This window comes from Rhodnius prolixus, unplaced genomic scaffold (assembly GCF_049639745.1).
Source record: "Rhodnius prolixus isolate KJV_2025 unplaced genomic scaffold, Rpr scaffold_24, whole genome shotgun sequence".
Classification (NCBI taxonomy): Eukaryota; Metazoa; Arthropoda; class Insecta; order Hemiptera; family Reduviidae; genus Rhodnius; species Rhodnius prolixus.
The window spans coordinates 1,455,076-1,470,349 of NW_027411637.1; positions in this window are offsets into that span (position 1 = coordinate 1,455,076).

The following is a 15,274-nucleotide window of genomic DNA, read 5'->3' on the forward strand; positions in this document are numbered from 1 at the left end:
GGTTGATAATTTGTCTATAAATACATATCTATTACAGCAGATAATAGTATTTTTCTTTTACCTACAAATTTAAAATAACTATTTTAGTAATATAAAAAGTTTATTTCGTTATTACCGCCATACTAAGCGAGATATTAGCGTGTCAAATAAATATGAGAAAAATTTATATAACATTTCATATTTTGAATTTTTTCAAAATTTCTTTTTGCCAATCTCTTTGGCTTCGTTTGTGCCGGCGATTCACCAAGTTTCATCGTGTGTGCCGCATTTTTAGGCGAGATATTCGCATGTAAATTTATTATGACAAAAATTGATATAACTTTTTTTTTTGAAATTTTTCAAAATTTCATTTTGCCAATCTCTTTGGCCTCATTTGTGCCGCTGATTTGCCAAATTTCATCGTTTGTGCCGCATTATTCAGCGAGATATTCGCAAGTCAATTTGGTATGGCCACTTTTTATTTTTGAGTTTTTTCAAAATTTCTTTTCACCATTCTTTTAGGCTTCGTTTGTGCCGGCGATTCAGTAAGTTTCATCGTTTGTGCCGCATTTTTAGGCGAGATATTCGCATGTCAATTTATTATCACAAAAATTGTTATAACTTTTCTTTTTGAATTTTTTTAAAATTTCTTTTTGCCAATCTCTTTGGCCTCGTTTGTACCGCTGATTCGCCAAATTTCATCGTTTGTGCCGCATTATTAAGCGTGATATTCGCATGTCAAGTTGGTATAGCCACTTTTTATTTTTGAGTTTTTTCAACATTTCTCTTTACTATTCTTTTAGGCTTCGGTTGTGCCAGCGATTCACCAAGCTTCATCGTTTGTGCCACATTTTTAGGCGAGATATTGGCATGTCAAGTTGGAATGGCCACTTTTTATTTTTTGAGGTTTTTGAAAATTTCTTTTTACCAATCGTTTGTGCCGTCCTTTTTCAAAATTTCAGCCATTTAGCTCAAAAATTAAAGAAGTTATTAAGGATTTAAAGTGGCCATACCAACTGGACGGAAGTTGGACATGCGATTTCGCTTGTCTTTGAGATTTTTTAAAATTTTTTTTTTGCCATTCTCTTTGGCCTCGTTTGTGCCGGCGATTCACCAAGTTTCATCCTTTGTGTCGCAATATTAAAGAAGTTATTAAAGAAAAACTGTTACTGACATACTGACGCCAGCAGCGCATCTCTACGTCAACTAAAGTAACTAACTGCCAGCATCCACCAGCGGTTGATGGGTTGATAATTTGTCTATAAATACATATTTATTACAGCAAATAATAGTATTTTTCTTTTACCTAGAAATTTAAAATAACTATTTTAGTAATATAAAAAGTTTTTTTCGTTTTTACCGCCATACTAAGCGAGATATTAGCGTGTCAAGTAAATATGAGAAAAATTTATATAACATTTCATATTTTAAATTTTTTCAAAATTTCTTTTTCCCAATCTCTTTGGCCTTGTTTCTGCTAGCGATTCTTCGAGTTTCATCGTTTGTGCCGCATTATTACGCGAGATATTCGCATGTCAAGTTAGTATGGCCACTTTTTATTTTAGACTTTTTTCAAAATTTCTTTTTACCATTCGTTTGGGCTTCGTTTGTGCCGGCGATTCACCAAGTTTCATCGTTTGTGCCGCATTTTTAGGCGAGATATTCGCATGTCAATTTAATATGACAAAAATTGATATAACTTTTTTTTTGAACTTTTTCTAAATTTCATTTTGCCAATCTCTTTGGCCTCATTTGTGCCGCTGAATCGCCAAATTTCATCGTTTGTGCCGCATTATTAAGCGTTATATTCGCATGTCAAGTTGGTATGGCCACTTTTTATTTTTTGAGGTTTTTGAAAATTTCTTTTTTCTTTTGTGCCGCGTTTGTGCCGTCCTTTTTCAAAATTTCAGCCATTTAGCTCAAAAATTGAAAAAGTTATTAAGGATTTAAAGTGACCATACTAACTTACGGAAGTTGGACATGCGATTTCGCTTGTCTTTGAGATTTTTCAAAATTTTTTTTGCCATTCTCTTTGGCCTCGTTTGTGCCGGCGATTCACCAAGTTTCATTGTTTGTGCCGCAATATTAAAGAAGTTATTAAAGAAAAACTGTTACAGACATACTGACGCCAGCAGCGCATCTCTACGTCAACTAAAGCAGCTAACTGCCAGCATACACCAGCGGTTGATGGGTTGATAATTTATAAATTAAAACTGTCCGGTAGGACAGTTGTATAAGGATTGATCGTCAAAAAGTGCACGAAAAAGCGTAACGTTAAAAAACACCCAAATTTGACAATTTTTTTCTCTTTTTCTATAAAAGATAAAATTCCCAAATTTTCTTTAAAATAAAGGGAAACCCTCCTTTATAACTGTAATTTTTTTGCAACCTCCCAGACCTAATAGATTTCGAGAAAAAAGTCGCCGAAAATGAGCAAAAACGGCATTTTCAGAAATTGTTGTTGTTCTTGTTCTTCTTCTTCTTCTTCTTCTTCTTCTTGTTGTTGTTGTTACCTTTTTTGTAAACTACGTAGCGCCTAAACGCAAGAACCGATTTTCATGAATGAGGTGACATTCGATTCGGAATTTTATGTAGATGTGCCTTTTGGGGGTCTCGACGCTGTACACCGAATTAGAGAGGAGTTAGTCCCCTGTATGTAAGGCCCCCTTCAAAATTATTATTACTAATTACTCTGTAAATCTTAGCCCGATTTTGATAAAATTTGGTAGGATGATAGAGTTAGGGCTCCCCTACGTAACATTAAAGCGGCGATCTGCTCTTACACTAGTTAAGGGGAAGTATAGCAATCGTTTCAAATTATCGACAAGTGAACTGATTTTCATGAATGAAGTGTCATTCGAATCGAAATTTTGTACAGATTTGCACTTTAAAAGTCTCGTCGCTACGCCTTATATGGAGGGGAGTTTGCCCCACCCAAGTAAGGCCGTTTCTAAAACTATTATTACCAATATTTCTATAACGCTTTGTCCGATTTTGATAAAATTTAGCACGAAGAAGTGATTAAAGCTCCTCTACATGGCTGTGAAGTGCCATCATGCTCTTACACCTACTAAGAGGAAGTACTGAAATCGTTAAAATTATCAATGGGTGAAACTATTTACATTAATGAATTGTCGTTCGATTCAAAATCTTTGCCTCTTTGCCTTTTAGGGAGAAGTACTGTAATCGCCCGTTTATTTTTCTTACTCCTCTTAAAAGGAAGGTCTGAAATCGCAGTTTAAATTTGCTTTTTACGTACAAATACCTTCCTATTTTATATAAAAAGGCTTTCTCAAAAAAATTGTTATTGAGGATGGTTTGGGGACCGCAACTATAATCATTCTTTAAAAAGATCTCTCCAGTGGTAGTTACGGTTCCTACATAACACCTTATCAGGTTATAATGATAGAATTGCTTATTCCAAATTTAAAAAAAACAGTAAAGCAGATATGTAACTTAGCAAAAAAGACAAAAATGAAAATCTTTCCAAAAGGTACAAAAATCTCCTTAACAAAAACTTACAGTTTAAAATGTTAAGTATAAGGGTTGATTAAACGCCAAAAGGTACACAAATCAGCAAGTACTCAACATTTCATTCAAGCTTAGTTGATATAATTTAAGTAATTTTGCTGCATTAACTTTTCCTTCACATTTTTTAGAATTTATTAGATGTCACAGACCCTTATGCTGGCCATTTTCATCTACAAAAAATTTGTTCAAGTAGCACTGTAGATTGACTGTAATATCTATTAATCTATAATAATCAAACTATTAATTACAGGTTAAAAAGAAAACGTTATAAAAAATAAAAAAAAATACGAGGCTACAAAATTTAAAAACTTTTTTAAAAAAATGCTTACACCAACATACATCAATGATTTCGATTATTTTATTTTTAATAAAAATCGTCTGTTTAAGTTTATTCTTCGATTAAAGTAATTGTTATTTTATGTAGTAGTCAAACGTTTATAATAATAGGTAATAATTATCTGGCTTTATCGCAAATAATATAGTTTTCTTCAATCACACTCTCAATGTAGCTGTTCTTCTCACAATGTTATATATATGTTATGTAATATAAAATAAATAAGTATTGCATACTTTTAGGACAGCTAATTATTCCAGTATTTTACTGTAAGTAAAATTAAATTACAATTGAGAAATGAATAATTGTTGAATAATCTACTTGTTATTAACTGTGTGTTATTTGTGCTCACGAATATTTCGGTAAGACGAATTCAAGTCTGAAATATTGTTTTAAATCCTCCGTGATTCAAATTTAAACAGTAGCCGACTCTAACTTTGTCTTTTTCTACTTTAACATGCATGTATAAGATGTGACAACTTCAGAATAAAGGGCATATTAAAGATAAATCAGAAGAATAATTTGGAATAGAGTTAAAAAAAAGTACCTATTTAAAAACGAAGATATAATATACATTTTATCATAATTATAACCAAATAATATTATGAACGAACTGGCCAGCATAAGGGTCTGTGACGTCTAATAAATTCTAAAAAATGTGAAGGAAAAGTTAATGCAGCAAAATTACTTAAATTATATCAACTAAGCTTGAATGAAATGTTGAGTACTTGCTGATTTGTGTACCTTTTGGCGTTTAATCAACCCTTATACTTAACATTTTAAACTGTAAGTTTTTGTTAAGGAGTACATATCTATTAAAGCAAATAATAGTATTTTTCTTTTACCTACAACTTTACAAATAACTATTTTAGTAATATAAAAAGATTTTTTCGTTTTTACCGCCATACCAAGCGAGATATTAGCGTGTCAAGTAAATATGAGAAAAATTAATATAACATTTCATATTTTGATACTTTCAAAATTTCATTTTGCCAATCTCTTTGGCCTTGTTTCTGCAAGCGATACGTCGAGTTTCATCGTTTATGCCGCATTATTACGCGAGATATTCGCATATCAAATTGGTATGGCCACTTTTTAATTTTGAGTTTTTTCAAAATTTCTTTTTACCATTCTTTTAGGCTTCATTTGGGCCAGCGATTCACCAAGTTTCATCGTTTGTGCCGCATTTTTAGGCGAGATATTCGCATGTCAATTTAATATGACAAAAATTGATATAACTTTTTTTTTGAACTTTTTCAAAATTTCATTTTGCCAATCTCTTTGGCCTCGTTTGTACCGCTGATTCGCCAATTTTCATCGTTTGTGCCGCATTATTAAGCGTGATATTCGCATGTCAAGTTGGTATGGCCACTTTTTATTTTTGAATTTTTTCAAAATTTCTTTTTGACAATCTCTTTGGCCTCGTTTGTACCGCTGATTCGCCAAATTTCATCGTTTGTGCCGCATTATTAAGCGTGATATTCGCATGTCAAGTTGGTATGGCCACTTTTTATTTTTTGAGGTTTTTGAAAATTTATTTTTACCAATCGTTTGTGCCGTCCTTTTTCAAAATTTCAGCCATTTAGCTCAAAAATTAAAAAAGTTATTAAAGATTTAAAGTGGCCATACCAACTTGACGGAAGTTGGACATGCGATTTCGCTTGTCTTTGAGATTTTTCCAAAATTTTTTTTGTTATTCTCTTTGGCCTCGTTTGTGCCGGCGATTCACCAAGTTTCATCGTTTGTGCCGCAATATTAAAGAAGTTATTAAAGAAAAACTGATACTGACATACTGACGCCAGCAGCGCATCTCTACGTCAACTAAAGCAACTAACTGCCAGCATACACCAGCGGTTGATGGGTTGATAATTTATAAATACATATCTATTAAAGCAAATAATAGTATTTTTCTTTTACCTACAACTTTACAAATAACTATTTTAGTAATATAAAAAGATTTTTTCGTTTTTACCGCCATACCAAGCGAGATATTAGCGTGTCAAGTAAATATGAGAAAAATTAATATAACATTTCATATTTTGATACTTTCAAAATTTCATTTTGCCAATCTCTTTGGCCTTGTTTCTGCAAGCGATACGTCGAGTTTCATCGTTTATGCCGCATTATTACGCGAGATATTCGCATATCAAGTTGGTATGGCCACTTTTTAATTTTGAGTTTTTTCAAAATTTCTTTTTACCATTCTTTTAGACTTCGGTTGTGCCAGCGATTCACCAAGTTTCATCGTTTGTGCCGCATTTTTAGGCGAGATATTCGCATGTCAATTTAATATGACAAAAATTGATATAACTTTTTTTTTGAACTTTTTCAAAATTTCATTTTGCCAATCTCTTTGGCCTCATTTGTGCCGCTGATTCGCCAAATTTCATCGGTTGTGCCGCATTATTCAGCGAGATATTCGCAAGTCAAGTTGGTATCGGCACTTTTTATTTTTGAGTTTTTTCAAAATTTCGTTTCACCATTTTTTTAGGCTTCGTTTGTGCCGGCGATTCAGTAAGTTTCATCGTTTGTGCCGCATTTTTAGGCGAGATATTGGCATGTCAAGTTGGAATGGCCACTTTTTATTTTTTTAGGTTTTAGAAAATTTCTATTTACCAATCGTTTGTGCCGTCCTTTTTCGAAATTTCAGCCATTTAGCTCAAAAATTAAAAAAGTTATTAAGGATTTAAAGTGGCCATACCAACTGGACGGAAGTTGGACATGCGATTTCGCTTGTCTTTGAGATTTTTTAAAATTTTTTTTTGCCATTCTCTTTGGCCTCGTTTGTGCCGGCGATTCACCAAGTTTCATCCTTTGTGTCGCAATATTAAAGAAGTTATTAAAGAAAAACTGTTACTGACATACTGACGCCAGCAGCGCAAATCTACGTCAACTAAAGTAACTAACTGCCAGCATCCACCAGCGGTTGATGGGTTGATAATTTGTCTATAAATACATATCTATTACAGCAAATAATAGTATTTTTCTTTTACCTACAAATTTAAAATAACTATTATAGTAATATAAAAAGGTTTTTTCGTTTTTACTGCCATACTAAGCGAGATATTAGCGTGTCAAGTAAATATGAGAAAAATTTATATAACATTTCATATTTTGAATTTTTTCAAAATTTCTTTTTGCCAATCTCTTTGGCCTTGTTTCTGCAAGCGATTCTTCGAGTTTCATCGTTTGTGCCACATTATTACGCGAGATATTCGCATGTCAAGTTAGTATGGCCACTTTTTATTTTTGAGTTTTTTCAAAATTTCTTTTTACCATTCGTTTGGGCTTCGTTTGTGCCGGCGATTCAACAAGTTTCATCGTTTGTGCTGCATTTTTAGGCGAGATATTCGCAAGTCAATTTAATATGACAAAAATTGATATAACTTTTTTTTTGAACTTTTTCAAAATTTCATTTTGCCAATCTCTTTGGCCTCATTTGTGGCGCTGATTCGCCAAATTTCATCGGTTGTGCCGCATTATTCAGCGAGATATTCGCAAGTCAAGTTGGTATCGGCACTTTTTATTTTTGAGTTTTTTCAAAATTTCTTTTCACCATTCTTTTAGGCTTCGTTTGTGCCGGCGATTCAGTAAGTTTCATCGTTTGTGCCGCATTTTTAGGCGAGATATTCGCATGTCAATATAATATGACAAAAATTGTTATAACTTTTTTTTTTGAATTTTTTCAAAATTTCTTTTTTCCAATCTCTTTGGCCTCGTTTGTACCGCTGATTCGCCAAATTTCATCGTTTGTGCCGCATTATTAAGCGTGATATTCGCATGCCAAGTTGGTATGGCCACTTTTTATTTTTGAGTTTTTTCAAAATTTCTTTTTACCATTCTTTTAGGCTTCGGTTGTGCCAGCGATTCACCAAGTTTCATCGTTTGTGCCGCATTTTTAGGCGAGATATTGGCATGTCAAGTTGGAATGGCCACTTTTTATTTTTTGAGGTTTTTGAAAATTTCTTTTTACCAATCGTTTGTGCCGTCCTTTTTCAAAATTTCAGCCATTTAGCTCAAAAATTAAAAAAGTTATTAAGGATTTAAAGTGGCCATACCAACTTGACGGAAGTTGGACATGCGATTTCGCTTGTCTTTGAGATTTTTCAAAATTTTTTTTGTTATTCTCTTTGGCCTCGTTTGTGCCGGCGATTCACCAAGTTTCATACTTTGTGCCGCAATATTAAAGAAGTTTTTAAAGAAAAACTGTTACTGACATACTGACGCCAGCAGCGCATCTCTACGTCAACTAAAGTAACTAACTGCCAGCATCCACCAGCGGTTGATGGGTTGATAATTTGTCTATAAATACATATCTATTACAGCAAATAATAGTATTTTTCTTTTACCTACAAATTTAAAATAACTATTTTAGTAATATAAAAAGTTTTTTTCGTTTTTACCGCCATACTAAGCGAGATATTAGCGTGTCAAGTAAATATGAGAAAAATTTGTATAACATTTCATATTTTGAATTTTTTCAAAATTTCATTTTACTGTTCTAATAGGCTTCGTTTGTGCCGGGGAATCACCAAGTTTCATCGTTTGTGCTGCATTTTTAGGCGAGATATTCGCATGTCAATTTAATATGACAAAAATTGATATAACTTTTTTTTTGAACTTTTTCAAAATTTCATTTTGCCAATCTCTTTGGCCTCATTTGTGCCGCTGATTCGCCAAATTTCATCGTTTGTGCCGCATTATTCAGCGAGATATTCACAAGTCAATTTGGTATGGCCACTTTTTATTTTTGAGTTTTTTCAAAATTTCTTTTCACCATTCTTTTAGGCTTCGTTTGTGCCGGCGATGCAGTAAGTTTCATCGTTTGTGCCGCATTTTTAGGCGAGATATTCGCATGTCAATTTAATATGACAAAAATTGTTATAACTTTTTTTTTGAATTTTTTCAAAATTTCTTTTTGCCAATCTCTTTGGCCTCGTTTGTACCGCTGATCCGCCAAATTTCATCGTTTGTGCCTCATTATTAATCGTGATATTCGCATGTCAAGTTGGTATAGCCACTTTTTCTTTTTTGAGGTTTTTGAAAATTTCTTTTTACCAATCGTTTGTGCCGTCCTTTTTCAAAATTTCAGCCATTTAGCTCAAAAATTAAAGAAGTTATTGAGGATTTAAAGTGGCCATACCAACTTGACGGAAGTTGGACATGCGATTTCGCTTGTCTTTGAGATTTTTCAAAAATTTTTTTTTGTTATTCTCTTTGGCCTCGTTTGTGCCGGCGAATCACCAAGTTTCATCCTTTGTGCCGCAATATTAAAGAAGTTATTAAAGAAAAACTGTTACTGACATACTGACGCCAGCAGCGCATCTCTACGTCAACTAAAGTAACTAACTGCCAGCATCCACCAGCGGTTGATGGGTTGATAATTTGTCTATAAATACATATCTATTACAGCAGATAATAGTATTTTTCTTTTACCTACAAATTTAAAATAACTATTTTAGTAATATAAAAAGTTTATTTCGTTATTACCGCCATACTAAGCGAGATATTAGCGTGTCAAATAAATATGAGAAAAATTTATATAACATTTCATATTTTGAATTTTTTCAAAATTTCTTTTTGCCAATCTCTTTGGCTTCGTTTGTGCCGGCGATTCACCAAGTTTCATCGTGTGTGCCGCATTTTTAGGCGAGATATTCGCATGTAAATTTATTATGACAAAAATTGATATAACTTTTTTTTTTGAAATTTTTCAAAATTTCATTTTGCCAATCTCTTTGGCCTCATTTGTGCCGCTGATTTGCCAAATTTCATCGTTTGTGCCGCATTATTCAGCGAGATATTCGCAAGTCAATTTGGTATGGCCACTTTTTATTTTTGAGTTTTTTCAAAATTTCTTTTCACCATTCTTTTAGGCTTCGTTTGTGCCGGCGATTCAGTAAGTTTCATCGTTTGTGCCGCATTTTTAGGCGAGATATTCGCATGTCAATTTATTATCACAAAAATTGTTATAACTTTTCTTTTTGAATTTTTTTAAAATTTCTTTTTGCCAATCTCTTTGGCCTCGTTTGTACCGCTGATTCGCCAAATTTCATCGTTTGTGCCGCATTATTAAGCGTGATATTCGCATGTCAAGTTGGTATAGCCACTTTTTATTTTTGAGTTTTTTCAACATTTCTCTTTACTATTCTTTTAGGCTTCGGTTGTGCCAGCGATTCACCAAGCTTCATCGTTTGTGCCACATTTTTAGGCGAGATATTGGCATGTCAAGTTGGAATGGCCACTTTTTATTTTTTGAGGTTTTTGAAAATTTCTTTTTACCAATCGTTTGTGCCGTCCTTTTTCAAAATTTCAGCCATTTAGCTCAAAAATTAAAGAAGTTATTAAGGATTTAAAGTGGCCATACCAACTGGACGGAAGTTGGACATGCGATTTCGCTTGTCTTTGAGATTTTTTAAAATTTTTTTTTGCCATTCTCTTTGGCCTCGTTTGTGCCGGCGATTCACCAAGTTTCATCCTTTGTGTCGCAATATTAAAGAAGTTATTAAAGAAAAACTGTTACTGACATACTGACGCCAGCAGCGCATCTCTACGTCAACTAAAGTAACTAACTGCCAGCATCCACCAGCGGTTGATGGGTTGATAATTTGTCTATAAATACATATTTATTACAGCAAATAATAGTATTTTTCTTTTACCTAGAAATTTAAAATAACTATTTTAGTAATATAAAAAGTTTTTTTCGTTTTTACCGCCATACTAAGCGAGATATTAGCGTGTCAAGTAAATATGAGAAAAATTTATATAACATTTCATATTTTAAATTTTTTCAAAATTTCTTTTTCCCAATCTCTTTGGCCTTGTTTCTGCTAGCGATTCTTCGAGTTTCATCGTTTGTGCCGCATTATTACGCGAGATATTCGCATGTCAAGTTAGTATGGCCACTTTTTATTTTAGACTTTTTTCAAAATTTCTTTTTACCATTCGTTTGGGCTTCGTTTGTGCCGGCGATTCACCAAGTTTCATCGTTTGTGCCGCATTTTTAGGCGAGATATTCGCATGTCAATTTAATATGACAAAAATTGATATAACTTTTTTTTTGAACTTTTTCTAAATTTCATTTTGCCAATCTCTTTGGCCTCATTTGTGCCGCTGAATCGCCAAATTTCATCGTTTGTGCCGCATTATTAAGCGTTATATTCGCATGTCAAGTTGGTATGGCCACTTTTTATTTTTTGAGGTTTTTGAAAATTTCTTTTTTCTTTTGTGCCGCGTTTGTGCCGTCCTTTTTCAAAATTTCAGCCATTTAGCTCAAAAATTGAAAAAGTTATTAAGGATTTAAAGTGACCATACTAACTTACGGAAGTTGGACATGCGATTTCGCTTGTCTTTGAGATTTTTCAAAATTTTTTTTGCCATTCTCTTTGGCCTCGTTTGTGCCGGCGATTCACCAAGTTTCATTGTTTGTGCCGCAATATTAAAGAAGTTATTAAAGAAAAACTGTTACAGACATACTGACGCCAGCAGCGCATCTCTACGTCAACTAAAGCAGCTAACTGCCAGCATACACCAGCGGTTGATGGGTTGATAATTTATAAATTAAAACTGTCCGGTAGGACAGTTGTATAAGGATTGATCGTCAAAAAGTGCACGAAAAAGCGTAACGTTAAAAAACACCCAAATTTGACAATTTTTTTCTCTTTTTCTATAAAAGATAAAATTCCCAAATTTTCTTTAAAATAAAGGGAAACCCTCCTTTATAACTGTAATTTTTTTGCAACCTCCCAGACCTAATAGATTTCGAGAAAAAAGTCGCCGAAAATGAGCAAAAACGGCATTTTCAGAAATTGTTGTTGTTCTTGTTCTTCTTCTTCTTCTTCTTCTTCTTCTTGTTGTTGTTGTTACCTTTTTTGTAAACTACGTAGCGCCTAAACGCAAGAACCGATTTTCATGAATGAGGTGACATTCGATTCGGAATTTTATGTAGATGTGCCTTTTGGGGGTCTCGACGCTGTACACCGAATTAGAGAGGAGTTAGTCCCCTGTATGTAAGGCCCCCTTCAAAATTATTATTACTAATTACTCTGTAAATCTTAGCCCGATTTTGATAAAATTTGGTAGGATGATAGAGTTAGGGCTCCCCTACGTAACATTAAAGCGGCGATCTGCTCTTACACTAGTTAAGGGGAAGTATAGCAATCGTTTCAAATTATCGACAAGTGAACTGATTTTCATGAATGAAGTGTCATTCGAATCGAAATTTTGTACAGATTTGCACTTTAAAAGTCTCGTCGCTACGCCTTATATGGAGGGGAGTTTGCCCCACCCAAGTAAGGCCGTTTCTAAAACTATTATTACCAATATTTCTATAACGCTTTGTCCGATTTTGATAAAATTTAGCACGAAGAAGTGATTAAAGCTCCTCTACATGGCTGTGAAGTGCCATCATGCTCTTACACCTACTAAGAGGAAGTACTGAAATCGTTAAAATTATCAATGGGTGAAACTATTTACATTAATGAATTGTCGTTCGATTCAAAATCTTTGCCTCTTTGCCTTTTAGGGAGAAGTACTGTAATCGCCCGTTTATTTTTCTTACTCCTCTTAAAAGGAAGGTCTGAAATCGCAGTTTAAATTTGCTTTTTACGTACAAATACCTTCCTATTTTATATAAAAAGGCTTTCTCAAAAAAATTGTTATTGAGGATGGTTTGGGGACCGCAACTATAATCATTCTTTAAAAAGATCTCTCCAGTGGTAGTTACGGTTCCTACATAACACCTTATCAGGTTATAATGATAGAATTGCTTATTCCAAATTTAAAAAAAAACAGTAAAGCAGATATGTAACTTAGCAAAAAAGACAAAAATGAAAATCTTTCCAAAAGGTACAAAAATCTCCTTAACAAAAACTTACAGTTTAAAATGTTAAGTATAAGGGTTGATTAAACGCCAAAAGGTACACAAATCAGCAAGTACTCAACATTTCATTCAAGCTTAGTTGATATAATTTAAGTAATTTTGCTGCATTAACTTTTCCTTCACATTTTTTAGAATTTATTAGATGTCACAGACCCTTATGCTGGCCATTTTCATCTACAAAAAATTTGTTCAAGTAGCACTGTAGATTGACTGTAATATCTATTAATCTATAATAATCAAACTATTAATTACAGGTTAAAAAGAAAACGTTATAAAAAATAAAAAAAAATACGAGGCTACAAAATTTAAAAACTTTTTTAAAAAAATGCTTACACCAACATACATCAATGATTTCGATTATTTTATTTTTAATAAAAATCGTCTGTTTAAGTTTATTCTTCGATTAAAGTAATTGTTATTTTATGTAGTAGTCAAACGTTTATAATAATAGGTAATAATTATCTGGCTTTATCGCAAATAATATAGTTTTCTTCAATCACACTCTCAATGTAGCTGTTCTTCTCACAATGTTATATATATGTTATGTAATATAAAATAAATAAGTATTGCATACTTTTAGGACAGCTAATTATTCCAGTATTTTACTGTAAGTAAAATTAAATTACAATTGAGAAATGAATAATTGTTGAATAATCTACTTGTTATTAACTGTGTGTTATTTGTGCTCACGAATATTTCGGTAAGACGAATTCAAGTCTGAAATATTGTTTTAAATCCTCCGTGATTCAAATTTAAACAGTAGCCGACTCTAACTTTGTCTTTTTCTACTTTAACATGCATGTATAAGATGTGACAACTTCAGAATAAAGGGCATATTAAAGATAAATCAGAAGAATAATTTGGAATAGAGTTAAAAAAAAGTACCTATTTAAAAACGAAGATATAATATACATTTTATCATAATTATAACCAAATAATATTATGAACGAACTGGCCAGCATAAGGGTCTGTGACATCTAATAAATTCTAAAAAATGTGAAGGAAAAGTTAATGCAGCAAAATTACTTAAATTATATCAACTAAGCTTGAATGAAATGTTGAGTACTTGCTGATTTGTGTACCTTTTGGCGTTTAATCAACCCTTATACTTAACATTTTAAACTGTAAGTTTTTGTTAAGGAGTACATATCTATTAAAGCAAATAATAGTATTTTTCTTTTACCTACAACTTTACAAATAACTATTTTAGTAATATAAAAAGATTTTTTCGTTTTTACCGCCATACCAAGCGAGATATTAGCGTGTCAAGTAAATATGAGAAAAATTAATATAACATTTCATATTTTGATACTTTCAAAATTTCATTTTGCCAATCTCTTTGGCCTTGTTTCTGCAAGCGATACGTCGAGTTTCATCGTTTATGCCGCATTATTACGCGAGATATTCGCATATCAAATTGGTATGGCCACTTTTTAATTTTGAGTTTTTTCAAAATTTCTTTTTACCATTCTTTTAGGCTTCATTTGGGCCAGCGATTCACCAAGTTTCATCGTTTGTGCCGCATTTTTAGGCGAGATATTCGCATGTCAATTTAATATGACAAAAATTGATATAACTTTTTTTTTGAACTTTTTCAAAATTTCATTTTGCCAATCTCTTTGGCCTCGTTTGTACCGCTGATTCGCCAATTTTCATCGTTTGTGCCGCATTATTAAGCGTGATATTCGCATGTCAAGTTGGTATGGCCACTTTTTATTTTTGAATTTTTTCAAAATTTCTTTTTGACAATCTCTTTGGCCTCGTTTGTACCGCTGATTCGCCAAATTTCATCGTTTGTGCCGCATTATTAAGCGTGATATTCGCATGTCAAGTTGGTATGGCCACTTTTTATTTTTTGAGGTTTTTGAAAATTTATTTTTACCAATCGTTTGTGCCGTCCTTTTTCAAAATTTCAGCCATTTAGCTCAAAAATTAAAAAAGTTATTAAAGATTTAAAGTGGCCATACCAACTTGACGGAAGTTGGACATGCGATTTCGCTTGTCTTTGAGATTTTTCCAAAATTTTTTTTGTTATTCTCTTTGGCCTCGTTTGTGCCGGCGATTCACCAAGTTTCATCGTTTGTGCCGCAATATTAAAGAAGTTATTAAAGAAAAACTGATACTGACATACTGACGCCAGCAGCGCATCTCTACGTCAACTAAAGCAACTAACTGCCAGCATACACCAGCGGTTGATGGGTTGATAATTTATAAATACATATCTATTAAAGCAAATAATAGTATTTTTCTTTTACCTACAACTTTACAAATAACTATTTTAGTAATATAAAAAGATTTTTTCGTTTTTACCGCCATACCAAGCGAGATATTAGCGTGTCAAGTAAATATGAGAAAAATTAATTTAACATTTAATATTTTGATACTTTCAAAATTTCATTTTGCCAATCTCTTTGGCCTTGTTTCTGCAAGCGATACGTCGAGTTTCATCGTTTATGCCGCATTATTACGCGAGATATTCGCATATCAAATTGGTATGGCCACTTTTTAATTTTGAGTTTTTTCAAAATTTCTTTTTACCACTCTTTTAG